This window comes from Zootermopsis nevadensis, unplaced genomic scaffold (assembly GCF_977971745.1).
Source record: "Zootermopsis nevadensis isolate Lab colony 2312 unplaced genomic scaffold, Znev_1.0 Znev_ptg000029l, whole genome shotgun sequence".
NCBI lineage: Eukaryota > Metazoa > Arthropoda > Insecta > Blattodea > Termopsidae > Zootermopsis > Zootermopsis nevadensis.
Genome location: NW_028259161.1, coordinates 7754900 through 7768529, shown reverse-complemented (window position 1 = coordinate 7768529; position 13630 = coordinate 7754900). Strand labels below are relative to the sequence as shown.

The 13630-nt window shown below is 35.5% G+C and overlaps 1 protein-coding gene and 1 long non-coding RNA gene across 2 annotated transcripts in view; both read left to right on the top strand.

Moving 5' to 3' along the window:
• The window catches only part of LOC147872253 (uncharacterized), an 89800-nt gene extending 81539 nt beyond the window's left edge, over nt 1–8261 (top strand). The window contains exon 3 of the long non-coding RNA XR_015537690.1: nt 8009–8261. This is a non-coding gene — a long non-coding RNA (uncharacterized LOC147872253). The remainder of the gene's footprint in view (nt 1–8008) is intronic.
• Nucleotides 1–13630, top strand: part of LOC110840858 (nephrin) — a 582698-nt gene that overhangs the window by 86700 nt on the left and 482368 nt on the right. The window lies entirely within an intron of this gene.

Sequence of the window (13630 nt, the reverse complement as noted above, 5' to 3'; positions counted from 1 at the left end):
TTACAGCGTGACGGTGTGGAACAATGTGTCTTCACATTTGATGCTAGTCTTCAATTATGTTTTATCTTTGTCCCGCTTATACCGACTGACGCCAAAAAAGGATGCCGGAAATCGTTGTGATGTTTTAAATCACTGCTGATTTATCGTATCCTTGTTTATATGTACCACGATAAAACTATAGGAGTTGATGTATTTTACCAGTTTTAGCAAATTATTTTCTAAAAAGTTGGAGTCCTATTTTGAAATCTCGTCGTTTGCTTGGTGGGACTGTGACAGGCATGGGCAGTCTACTGGGATAGCAGCTTATATGTTTGATACAAGTACATGCTTAAACTGTTCATGACCGTAATATGGTATGACACAGTTAAATTTTTATTTTTGAATTAATGTACTATTTATGACCGTCTTAGGGGAAAATTGTATCGGAAAAATATTCAATGTTTCTTTGTTTTTTACTTAAACCCTCATGAGTCTTGAAGGATCCGGTTGTGTTATGGATGAATCAGTCGCAAAGGCACCGTTATTTGTTTCAGTAACCTGACGTGTCTCATTCGACACTTGAAGACTACGGAAATTGTCAGAGAATAGTTCAGTAGCCTAGCATACGTGGGTAACTCCACGACAGTCGACTGTTTAACTTAATGTATGAGCCGTGAAGAGCTGTCAGAGTTTATGGTGTCAGCGGGATATGAGAAAATTAGAGTTTTGTTTCGGAGGTTACACTCTTTTTCTGTGCGTATTGATTGTTAAAGTGACAGATGCGCTTTCCTATTCCAGTTTATGTGCGTGTATTGCTGGGATACTGGAAATATGTAATGCATTTATGTTCCTCTTACGGGGAAAACTAACAGTGGAGCATATTTAGAAGAAGAATAAATTTTGGTTAATTGGAGAAATTTTGTCTTTCCCCTTGTAATTCTAAGGCTGAGCACTGTGCATTATTATGATTAATTGGCACAGAGTTTGCTAATATTTTTAAAATGTAGCCTATATCTTTTCAACGAGCTCTGTGTACTATTTTGTTTTCTGAATCTATTCAGCTGTCATCTTAGGATTTTATTGCACTTCTGTTATCTAATTGTGAAGCAGTGACATATATTGATTGATTTTTAATCATAAATATCTTAAAGAGTCTTCATCGTTTTCATGAGCTATGTAGAGTGTAGTGCAATACGAAGTTACTCGCACATAGAACTGTGTTTTATATCAGAAAATAGTAAAATTGCTTCGCATTTCAAATTGAAACTTAACCAATATATTCGTGAATTGACTAGCCAAGATTAAATTCGACATCATCCATTAAACTCCGAGCAAAAAACTTCACGAACCCCCCTTTCTTCAGCCGACTTCATACGTATAGATATAACTACATGTGACCAAGTAATTACCACCCATACATCTTATCATCTTCAAATATAGCTGTTGTTAGGTAATTTATATGTTAATTTATTTTTGATGGATTGGTATTCATATGGAATTTGTCATTACCATCGTTTCTGTGTAAAAGGCGTAGTTAACGTGACTCCCGAGATTAAGTGGACCGCCATGTAAACGTATGGAGGCGTGGAGTAAAAGCTTTATAAATGAACGTCCTCAGCAACAAATGAATGTAGGTTGTCGGTTTTATCGATGGTCAGAATTCCAAAACAGCTTTTGAAAGCGCTTTTTCATATACTGTATAAAAACTTTTATTATATTGTTGGTCTCTCTTACACTATCTGAAAAAAAATTGTTCAAGTTTGAGGTTTTATTGTTAGAATATAGACGCGTGCTTCACCCGCTGGACTGCTTCTAAAGTCAGATGACTGTGGCGTTGCCGGTTTAACTAGCCTGTTCATAAGTGACACCCATTCCTATGTACAGTTTGATCTCTTCGTGAGCTATATATATGCATTGGCCTATCAGCTTGGACCCCGCCTGTGGTCAATGCATTAATTAACAACAAGTCGGTTTAATAGTCGTTATTCAGCGTTATCTCGTTTCGTATGTCCATGCATATTTGAAGGTCTTCCTGTTGTTTCAAATGAAACAGAAACGAGACTGTATGCTACGTGTTGTAGGTCTGCATGAAGTTCATTATGAATTATACAAGATTCACTGCCGGTATAAAACCAGGCTTTCATTCCAGAGTACTGAGGAACATAGCACTTAAATTACTTAGGTAGTTGGTTAGTTAAAAACTTGTTATGCGGATACTCGTCTTCAGCCTTAAAATAAGAATAAAAATTTATTTGTTAGCCGAGCATCGGAATTGTATTATTAACAGCTGAGTTCCGCAGAGCTAAAGTGATATAAGACAGTTTATAGTATTGACCATTTCACCCCTCAACACATTACACTATCGACTACAGGAGTGGTGGTATGACTTAATATTGCTCTGGTCTTTGAATACAAGACAGTCGTTCTGGTCACATCAACTCAGTTATGACTGCCGAAATGGAAATATACTTCAAATCCTATACGAGTTATATCTTTCAAGGAAGAATACCGAAAGCTTTCTTGTAAAATGGATATAACTGAGTGAACATTAGTATTCCTTATTCTTATAATATGGACACTGTTAACGAATATTCATTTACCATTGACATTAAGATTTCAGCGACGTACGTTCTTATGTAATTTAAACCAAATTAGAAAATATTTGCATCGCGTAACAAGTCTGGTGTGTTCACCAAAATTTGCTCTTTGATCTCTGTGAACGGTTCCAGTGACGTCAGAGTTATCTTGTGTCATTGAGCTATGCGTGGTCTGACACCTGGCTGGTTGGTATGTCATCACGAAGAATCCACCACAGCTGGAAATTCCGTGGCTGAAAATTACCCACCGTCACTTCGTTACGCGGGAACACAAGAGGGCCTTCAGGTGTAGTTGTCTGTTAATTTTGTTCTATTTAAACCTTAACTGAGATGAGTTGACAAATTTTAGTAACCTCTCAGTATCAAATGTCATGGAAATCGATTCAATCGTTCTAAAGCTGTTACTTGCCAACAGACGAGCGGAAAGAGTGATTTAAATATGCGTTTTGGAGGGTTGCGTACGCAACTAAAATGGTCTCATTGAAATATTTTCAATAGACTTGACAGGATAAATATTATATTTCGAAAAGGTATTTTGAAAGACCAAAGATGGGTGAATGTAAATATTGTCCTATTCGGTGTACAGTTGGAGAGGGTAAGAAAGAATAGATTTGATGACAAAAATAACGAACCACGTTAGAAAACATCTCCTCCCTTACAACCGCTTCGTGTTGCACAAATCGTATTACATTTCTTATTGACATGTTGTTGAAATTAACATTGTGCATTTTTGTTCTTTTGTAAGCTAATAAGCTATGTAGTATCGAAATGGAAGTTAAATAACTCGACAGTGTTTAATTACGATTCAAATATTGAAAAATTTTAATATGTTTGAATTTGAATTCAGGGCACTAGCAAGATATTCAATTACCAGTGTGTAACGTTTCATTCCAAAGTAGCCACTTCTTAAAATATGTTTATGGGAAATTGAAGGAACACCGTTTTACAGTTATCATGGCGAAGCCTATTAAGTAAACACAATTCAGTGGAAGATTTTTAATTAATGTGAGTCAATACTTAATATTATAAACTTCTTTGTGTAATACAATTGTGAACGATCAATTAGATCGTGTGTTTGAAATTATGAAAGAGACACTGAACAGTATTTAATCGGATGAGTGTTAAAGTAAGATGGATGGACATGTTCCATCAATTAGATCTTTTTTTAAAATACCACCACTCTCTTTGCCAGCTCAATTAGACCGTGATTAGTATAGAGCTGTATCGTATAGTACTCTCAACTGATTGGAAGACACTGGCATTTATTACCGCTGTTAATCCTGGACTCTGCATAGCTTTGAATTATGCAGCATTTGTTACAGTACGGCCAATTAGAAGAATGGATTGGTTCAATCATCAATTCGTTCTGTAGTTTTGGCAATTAGAGGGGCCTCCATTCACACGCCAATAGCTACTCCAACACCTGACTGCAATCCGGGACTTTGGGTTCTAACCACATAGTCACCCTTCCCTTCAATATACTTTGATACATGTAACAGTTCTTGTCTGTCTGTATTCGTTCATAGACTGATGAGTCACAGAAACACGTTTATATTTCTTGAAAGAGCAATTACTGAAATGGAACTCTGTTTTGTCTTCTGCGGGGTAATTGTCATTCTGCGTGGTATTTAGGCCGATACAAACAAACTGCAGCACGTCCACAATTTCAAATTGTAAATGGATGGAAACTTAAATTAAACATTAGTGGATCATTGTGATAATTGCAAAGTTTTCATGAAGTATGAGGGTTCAATAAATGCTACCATATTTCTGAGTATGACTTTATATGATGTCACTTTCCTACTCTTTCCATTGAATTTACACAGTAGGTCGGACCATGTCGCTCGCTTCGACAATACAGCTATTACTGAAACTCCAAATGTGATACTTGCCATTATTCTATAATAGGTAGGAATATAAAACTTTATTAAATCTTTATAGAATCACAAATATATTATAATAAATACATTGGACGTTTTTGAATTGGTTATTTTTTATTTAATCGGCAGTAAAATTAATTGCCTTCTTGAAGAATTTATCTGTCTTTTTGAGAATGAAGGGGATTTAGTTGTTGTAAAACTTAGTGCTGATGATCTTGAAATCCCCATGCATATCTCGCGAACGACACTCCACGCCTTTGAGAAATGAGCAGCTCATGACAGTCTATTCCCCTTACCGATGATACTTGCCTCTTCGGAAGGAGGAACAGCTTGTGAGTAGCACTGAATGTACGAAGCTTTACAGATAAGAAGGGCACACAGCTCGGCTTTCCTTTGCTTTATGAAAAATTAAAATACGTTTATAGATTCTGTAAAAGTTGGCTCCTAGTGTATAAAGTATACTTAGAGTGAAAGTAGGTCTTCAAATAGCCTATATAAATTCTCAGCATCAACAGCATTTCATTTTAATGGCAGAAGATGGTTCAGAAGTTTGTATGTTCCATTTCAGTGAAAAATCAAGGATTTAATTTCTGTTAAAAATGTATGAAGGCGTACATCTTATTTAAATCGACTGTGTTTACATAAATGATTGTCCCTCGCAACCAACGTTAATTTCACAACATTTATCACAAGAACGTTATTCAACGTCGGAGAAATTTTTATGAATGTTTGTATTGGAGAGCCCGCTCTAAATATAGCTGCAAACGATCCACAATTTTTAAAAGGAATGTACTTTTATTTAATGGGTACGACGTAAAATTTCTTAAGTAAGTTTGTGCTAGTTCCTTATGTAAGTATATGCCACATACGTTTTCCTATTAAAGTACACGTTTGTATGCCTTAACTTGGTAGTCTGTACATTTATTTTGTTAAATACTTGGTTCTTTTTTAAACTTGTGTGTATGGCGTCTTGGTGATTAAATTTAGTAACTGTGATATAATTGCGTGGCTTTATTATGCTTTGTTGGTAATTTAATAATTACGCTATCAATACACCATTCTTATGAAGTATGTTCTGTCCTATAATTTCACTACTGCAATATGAGAAGTTTAAAAGCACAATTACAGACACGTAATTATTAGTACTTAAAAATATATTCCAGTTCAAGATTGAGGATTGAGCAAGGACAGTACACTGGCTCTTCTGATTTGTGTTTTTTGAGTTCCTTGTGGAAAATTACAGAATGTCGTTAACCTAATTATCTCGCACGCATTCCGTAATAATGCTGTATCTTTCGGTTTTATTTCACGAACGTGGGACTTGAATGATAAAATCAATAAAAAAATTGTACTTTATGAAATGAAGTGGGAACAAAGAAAGCGAAAAGAGGAAAAGAAAAGAAAAACAGAACAAATACGGTGGAGATATTGTGCAAAAGACGAACGACAGTTACAGGAATGTAAAGAGTGGAAGGTTCTAATCAAATAAATCTTCCCCCAACGTTGGGTGTGAGAATTTCTGTGTACAGTTTCAGTCATTAAATTCTGAAGTATGGACATCGATTTTCTCTTGAAATGGAACAAGCCATGTGTGAACAGTTCTATTGTTACCTTATCAAGATGGCGGAGAGCATGTGCCATGTTCGTCTCCTGTCAGAAAGGAAAGAAAAAGAGGAGATAACTTAATAGAATAGAGCTCATGTAAGACAACTTTAACTCGCAGCCCAGCGAAAAGAAATGCCTTCTCATTTCATCTTGGACTTTTGGCGTTCATCTTACAAGGCTGAGCTTCTCGGTGTCGGATTCTATAACCAGTGATTTGTCTCTCTGCCGAGCATTCTTATATTTATTATTTTTTTAAACCAGTCAAGCTGTACGGCTTTTCTTGTATTTCATTATAGGCTACTAGGCCTACTAACTATGTGCATAACAAACCTCAGATTTATTATGCAGAAGCCCTGAGGATGAGAGCAGAGATTGTTCTCGAAACATTAGCAGAAGATAAGGTTTATTCACCATTCAGCCACCTGACGCATCTCGTAACCCGAGAGTGTTTCATCATTTTGTAGATGTTTGGGCATACGAGTATTTGATTTTCTATCGTTCATACAAATGAAATGAGAGTTTATGATGCATGAGAAAAGTATTTTCAATGTTTGACCCCTGAAAAATATCTAGGATGTTAATAGACGACAAGTAGGAAACCATGAATATTGCCAGATGGTAAGTTGCATTAACAGATACTGCCATATTAATTAATATCGTTTGCTTTTACTGTTGCATAAAATCATAGACAGTTTACGGAGGTGGTCGATTTAACAGGTTTCACTGTCTCAAACATTGTCTTCGGCGTGGATAAACTTTAACTTCAAAATGAAGACTAATGCTAGTAACTCGCATTAATTTCTCACTTCTTACATAGTCTCATCTTCTTTTAAATGTAGTCATAATGTGCTCGGTGGAAATTGTGCAGTAAAACAGAGGGACTAATGAGAAGGGAGAAATACGAAGAAGGGGTGCGTTGGGATAGAATAATGGGAAGACAGCAGATGTGGGAACAACAACTGTGAAGATAAAGTACTCTTATCGATTGCTTCAACATCTCTTTCCAAACATCTCCAGGAATTATTGCTATAAAAATTTGCTCTCCAACTCGAAACGAATGAAGGCTCTTTGTTTTGTTAGATTAAGTTCTATAAAGACTTAACTGTCTTCAATCATGAAGACTCGCTCCAGTCATGCGTAGTACCAGACGGTCTCATCGTGTCTCCTCGTACCTGCGAGAGAATGGGAATCACAAGAACATGGAATATTGCAAAGGAATTGAGATGTCATAAAAGCTGGAATCCTGCCTTTGTATAACTTCATTGCTTGAAAAAGTAATAAAATACAGTGATACAAATATTTCTAGGACCTCTTTTCTGACAGCATAATCATTTGAACTGCGATATGCAGACCTTGGCTGGTTCGTGGGATTACTGTAATATTTCGCTCAAATTTGAGAGTAAATGTCAGAAAAAATATGAAGTGTTCGTAGCGTAGGCTACTGTGTGGCAGTCTGTTTACTTTCGAATTTTTCTATGATTTTTAGTGAAATATAACATGAGAGACTTCGAAGGAAACACATCGTCGAAATATGAATTTTGAACTTTGACTAGCTAATGATGATACTATTTTTAATAAACAAATATATGTTTGTGGTATTCAAATGTAAAATATCTTAAGTAAGATTTTAAGTGAAAGTTAGGCCCTCTACGTCTTCGTTAAATATTTAATGGCTATATCATTTTATGTCAATATAAATGCCTGTACGATACGGTTGTCATTGCACTGCTGTTATTTTCTGTTCAAAGTGTATCGTAATAAATTTTGCATGTTCTGTGATAACTATGGTAAAATATTTAAAAACCTTGCCATTTGGCATTGTATTTATCCATTCTAAAATACTTCTAAAAACTATTGATGACCGTCATGCATAGACCAACATTACTTTTCTGTAAACATCTTCCTTTTAAAAAGCGTTTACGGATTACGCCCTCTGACATGTTTCAGTTCAGTATTGGCTTCTGAAACTTCGGATCCCTTTAGATATGTCGGTGGACGGAAGGGTTCGGATGTGGTGGAGGTCCAGCCAGTAGCAAGGCTTCTAACTATGCGGGGAAGCAAGCCATAGAAGAATTAGGACATATGTGCATGGTTCGAATGGAATTCGATTCGACGATCCAAGCGTTCGATCGGCCAAGACCGCGCTATAACATTCATCGGTCTTCAGTTACTGTCTGTATCATTGTTAGTTACTTGTGGAATAAACTTTTGTTAACCTTATTAAAGACAATGACCAATACTGTTTATTAAGTCAGCTTTTTATGTTCGTTCTAAAAACAAGTGTTTGATAAAGGCTGTACTAGAGCAGAGGAAGAAAAAATCTGCTATTGTGAATTGGATAATGAATGAGCTTCGCGTGCCCAACTTAAGAATCGCATTTATTATATAATGCGTTTTATATATAAACGTTTAAGATGGATGGATTATTTACAAGAGGTCATGGATATGTCAAGGTCATGTATAGGTCACAATATATACTCAGTTCCTAAATTGTGTTGGGATAGATTACGTCATGTTGGGTTAGGTTAGGTGAAGTTGAGTTAGGTTAGAATAAGTTGCGTTAGGTTAGGTTAAGTTGGGTAAGGTTAGGTTAGGTTTGGTTAGGTTAGGTTGAGTTAGGTTGGATTAAGTTGCGTTAGGCTGCTTTGGATTAAGTTAGATTAGTTTAGTTTAGATCAGGTCAGATCAATATGTGTTGAATTAGGTTAGGTTATGTGACAGTGGTCTTTAAAATCCTCAAGTTCATATATTTATACGCTTATTTCTGCCAAACCGTAAATACCTAGTTGACCTTACTCATGTCAAAATGAGGTCATGTAAAGTTGAAGGTCATAAGGAAGTCTCGTCAGCTTCGGCCCAATAGTTTGCCAGATACGGGTCTTTAAAATTCTTAAGGTCATATCTTTTCACGCTTATTTTTGCAAAACCGTAAATACTTGGTTGACCATACTCATATCAAGATGAGGTCACGTAAAGGTCAAGGTCTTATGGAAGTCACATCAAGATCGGCCCAATAGTTTGCCAGATACAGGTGTAATAATTACGCTGCCGTCACTCTGTCATCAGATCTTAGATTATAAAAATGAAGTGTTGTGACGTGAATTTTAGGTTGACATTAAGATATGAAACTTTTATTGTGATTTCAACTACAGAGGTAATTTGATGTCCAAAGATTTGTGAAGATGATCGAAGTTTGAAATTTGGTCTCATATGATTTAAATGTGTGTGTAAATATGTTATATTCTGTTTTCTTATACCTGTTTCAGGTGAGTACATGATCCCAAAGCTGCACGTTCCTCAGCTTCAGATGTCGCTATAAGGTAGATTTAACTAATAGCATTACGTCCGTTTTCATCCTGTAATAAAGATTTTGGAAATTTATTAGAATATTTAGTGTTAGATGGCAATGTATCAACGCAGAGAACTCCATTGTCATTGCTTATATACAGCCTAAAAACTCTCGCATGCAATCGTATTGAAATTAGTAATAATTCATACGTTAAAATGCTTTAACACTACCACATACAGAATTTTATCAGAACATACCCCAGAATTACTTGAGAAACTGTAAAATTAGAGTGGGTGAAATTCCATTTAACATTTCTGTGACCATTAGCAGCGCACTACCGAGTTAACTCGAACGTGGAGTGTTGACCACAGCTTTTCGAAGTAATCGTCTAGCTGATTGTGTGCGGCTCTTTGTTAATTTTCAGTTATAAAACGATAAAAGTTTTGAGGAAAAGCTCGTGTTTTACATGCATCTGTAGTTCTACCGAACAAAGCGGGGAAGGAAGAGAGAAAATGAGATGGTTAAAAGTACCGAGAATTCTGTGTAAAATTTCCGTGGTAAATTTTACGGTACTGATGGCACTTATACATATCCGACATCCAAAGCATAGTTTGAATCCAGGTGCACAACTGCTGTTTGTAGAATGGAATTAGACTTCAAAGGTTAGAAGTAGAGCGCCGAACACAATTTAAATTTGTTCTCACTGAACAATCTCTTATCTCTCTGCCCCTTTGTCTCTCTTTCTGTTCCTGCAAAAGGTATGGGTATTGTACTCACTGGTATAGAACTGGTAACAGGTTGTAGAATTCAGATGATGGCAAGGAAGCTGTGCTTCTAGAATAGGAAACTAATTTCCTGTGACGTTGGTCTGGTGTATCAGCGGAAGACTGTTCAACACACATAGGCTATTATTCCGGTTTGTGGTAGGCCGATAATGGCGATGTCCGCATATTCTGTAAGGCATAGTTGCATGTTATTATTCCCCATTATGTTTATTAACGTGTCACGTTGAGTTCTGACACTGTTGCCACAATTTTGCTAAAAGTATTTTTCCCCGACTCCTGTTTTCGATTCTGTGTAACGGCATTTTGATCAGAGCACGTGTTCCAAGTTTCGTGCGTTGTATTTCAAGCACACTCATCTCTGTGGACATATATTGGTTCACGATCCTTGTCCAGTGTGGAGTATTGAACGATTACCTTGTTCCATTTTAATAATATGATTTGAAATATGGTGACCTCACAGTTTTATAGGAACTTTTGTCAATTTCTCACATTTTCCATTTTATACATTCAGTTCCATGCTTTCCGTATTGAAACAATGAGTGGATGATTACTGCATTTGGAATCATTGGCTAAAACCTAAGCGTACTATCTGTGCTAGGTCGTGTTGTGACAGTATTATACTCAGCTTCCTTCCACATCCTTTTCATTTAATTATTTACTATCATTCACGCTATATAGTCTTAGCCACTGAAAACACAACTGTTAAATAATCTATAAATTTAAAAAATTACATTCCTAGATCTGTTTTGCCTATGATGAAAGACTTTTCATTTAACTCGGTAGGCTAGTTTCATTTTTGTTGCACCTTGTATTTATTCCAGATCGTTTCGAATTGAATATCTGTGTTCAGAATTAAGAGTTACGAGAAGAATAATGTAGTACAGTTTATTTTTCGATATTGTTATTTATTTAACAACACTGTATCAACAGCTGCGGCCATGTATCATCAAATAGAAAATGTGAGGATCATTGAGTAATGAATTGAGATGTTGATCTCAGCCTTCCAGGTGGATATCAGTGAAGATGGAGACAGTATGTTCTTCCGAAACGATAGTATCTACCTATAAGTCCACACAGCGTTGCAACACAAAAGACCAACAATGACATCTTCATCGCAGTGAGGACTTCTTATCATATATGATAAACTTAGTTGTCAAAAGAAACGTTTATAACCTGTTAGAACATATTTACCGCCATTTATCTATAGGACTAACCGATGTATATGGCAAGTTTTGATTTGGATATTGACAGCAAGCAAATAGTTAAACCTTTTCTTCGGGTGATTTGAGGAGACGTTACTGACATTTGATAGTGGAGTTTTGACAGGGATGATATATTGCATTTGTTCGAAGAAGAAGAATATTATTACTCTCAGTACTGAAGTAATCATGCACACAGAAACAAAATCAGTGAAGTACATCATAAATTAAATTTGCAGTTTGTAATTTTACGTCAGTCTGATTGTCCTAACTTCTTAATTTGGGATGCAGAATGATTGTTTTGTTTAAAAAGTTGACCTCATACTATATTTGATTGTACAAATGCGGTACATAAAGAGTCATTTCCTCTTTGATTGACACATGTGTGCCATTCCATAGATTGCATCGTGTGTGAATGCTTGATATTAATTTCCAACATTGAAATACTCGAATTGGAATCATACGTTTTCTGCACATCCGTAATACAAATTTAACCAGTTTCTGCCGCTTTGTGTCAAATAGGCATCGAACACATTTTATATACAAAACTGGCCATGGTTTCCGATTTCAGTTAAATTTTGAATCAATGAAACGTTATTTATTAAACAGCTTTGAAAAGAACATCTGGACCCATTCGATACATAGTCACGTAACGTTTACAGGATTCCGGAAAGGGGGGGGGGGGTATTATAAACGTAGAGAGTTTATTCCCAGTTTCCGTCACAGATTAATTCCTACTGTTACGTTTTCAGCTCATTTCAGATGTAAGAACTAAATATTTTGTGATCTCTGATTTAATATCACAGTGTCACCAGCCTGTTTTTATATTTCGTGGTTACGAAACCCAGTAGTGTATGCGTGTGTTTGTTCGATTGTATACAAAATGAATTGCGCTGAAATATTTAAAATCCAGTTATCGGAATAATTTTGGAAATGCATTTAAATATTATAGTCAACAAAGTGGTACGGGTGGATTATTTTAAATGCAAACATTTCTATTATCTCCAACACATTTGAACGCCTCTGTATTTGTGCATTCTGTTGTGTTTTCCAAGAACGCAAATTTATTCTCATGTAATAATTATTGGGTAAACAAATTGTAAATCTGTTTTTTCTAAAATAGATTCCTTGGAGTACATCTAATAGATTTACATTTAAACTATTAAATGAAAGTCGTTAAATAATATTAATAATTCAAGTTAAATTAATACGTTTTAAATTTACAATAATATGAGCAATATTTAATTTCTGTAGTTTCTTGACAACAGTAATTTAAGAAATTTTCTAGATTTTCATTTTTTTGTTTCTTTAAAATGTTATTGCAATCAGCACTACAAAATTATTCTGTAGATATATTTTATGTATATATAATAAATTACAGATACTGATAAGTATATGCCTGTTAATAGTAGATTATTATTATTAATGTTTTAAACGTGCAACTGATAAAATATATTGTTTTGTGCATTTACTGTATGTAGCGTTCTATATTTTATATTTCATAAGCCAATGAACAGTATATAGTAGAATGTGTGAACGATAGCAATTACTGTGACTTGTGTAATAGCGTATTTACTGGGGTTATATATATCCGTCGTCTTGCATTTCTATCTTCGGATCCTAGCCCTAAAAATTAAGGAATTGCTGTTTTTAAGAGAAATTTACAGAAAATCAGGTTTTCAAGGTGTTTTTCGGGTTTGGCTTTGACCCGCACATTACAGAGTTATTTTCAGAGATCTGTATTAAACGACATTAGAAGCCTTCACCGATAGCTGAAATATAACACAAAGGAGGATAAACTGGAAGTATAGAGCGAAGGCTGCTGATAGCCTACGATGTCCATTATGAATTGAAACGGATTACTCCGCGAACCATCCCGTTACTGGCGTTGCGGATGTATGTAGTTCTACTCACGCTGTAAGAATTGTAACAGCTTCCGTGGTTTGTTGATAACAACTGAGTGATTCACAGATTGTTGTCCAAAACGCAGTAAGTGAACGTGTGATAGGGAGTGTCTGGCCGTCCGTGTGCTTGTTTTACCCTCGGAATAACTGACCGGATTTAGACATAGTTGGTTTTGTGTTCCTGCGCTAAAGATCATGGAATTAACTTAAATCTTGGTTCGAAGTTGTCATTTATAGCTCTCATTTCAATTCTTTCTTAAAATCGCTTATCACAAAAAAAATAATCGGCTACATTTTATTAGTCATAAATTATTTGGAAGTAATAGTTTTATTTGAAGTATTTTTTCGGCGTGATAAATTTTTGACATAACGGTTGGGGACTTTAAATATGA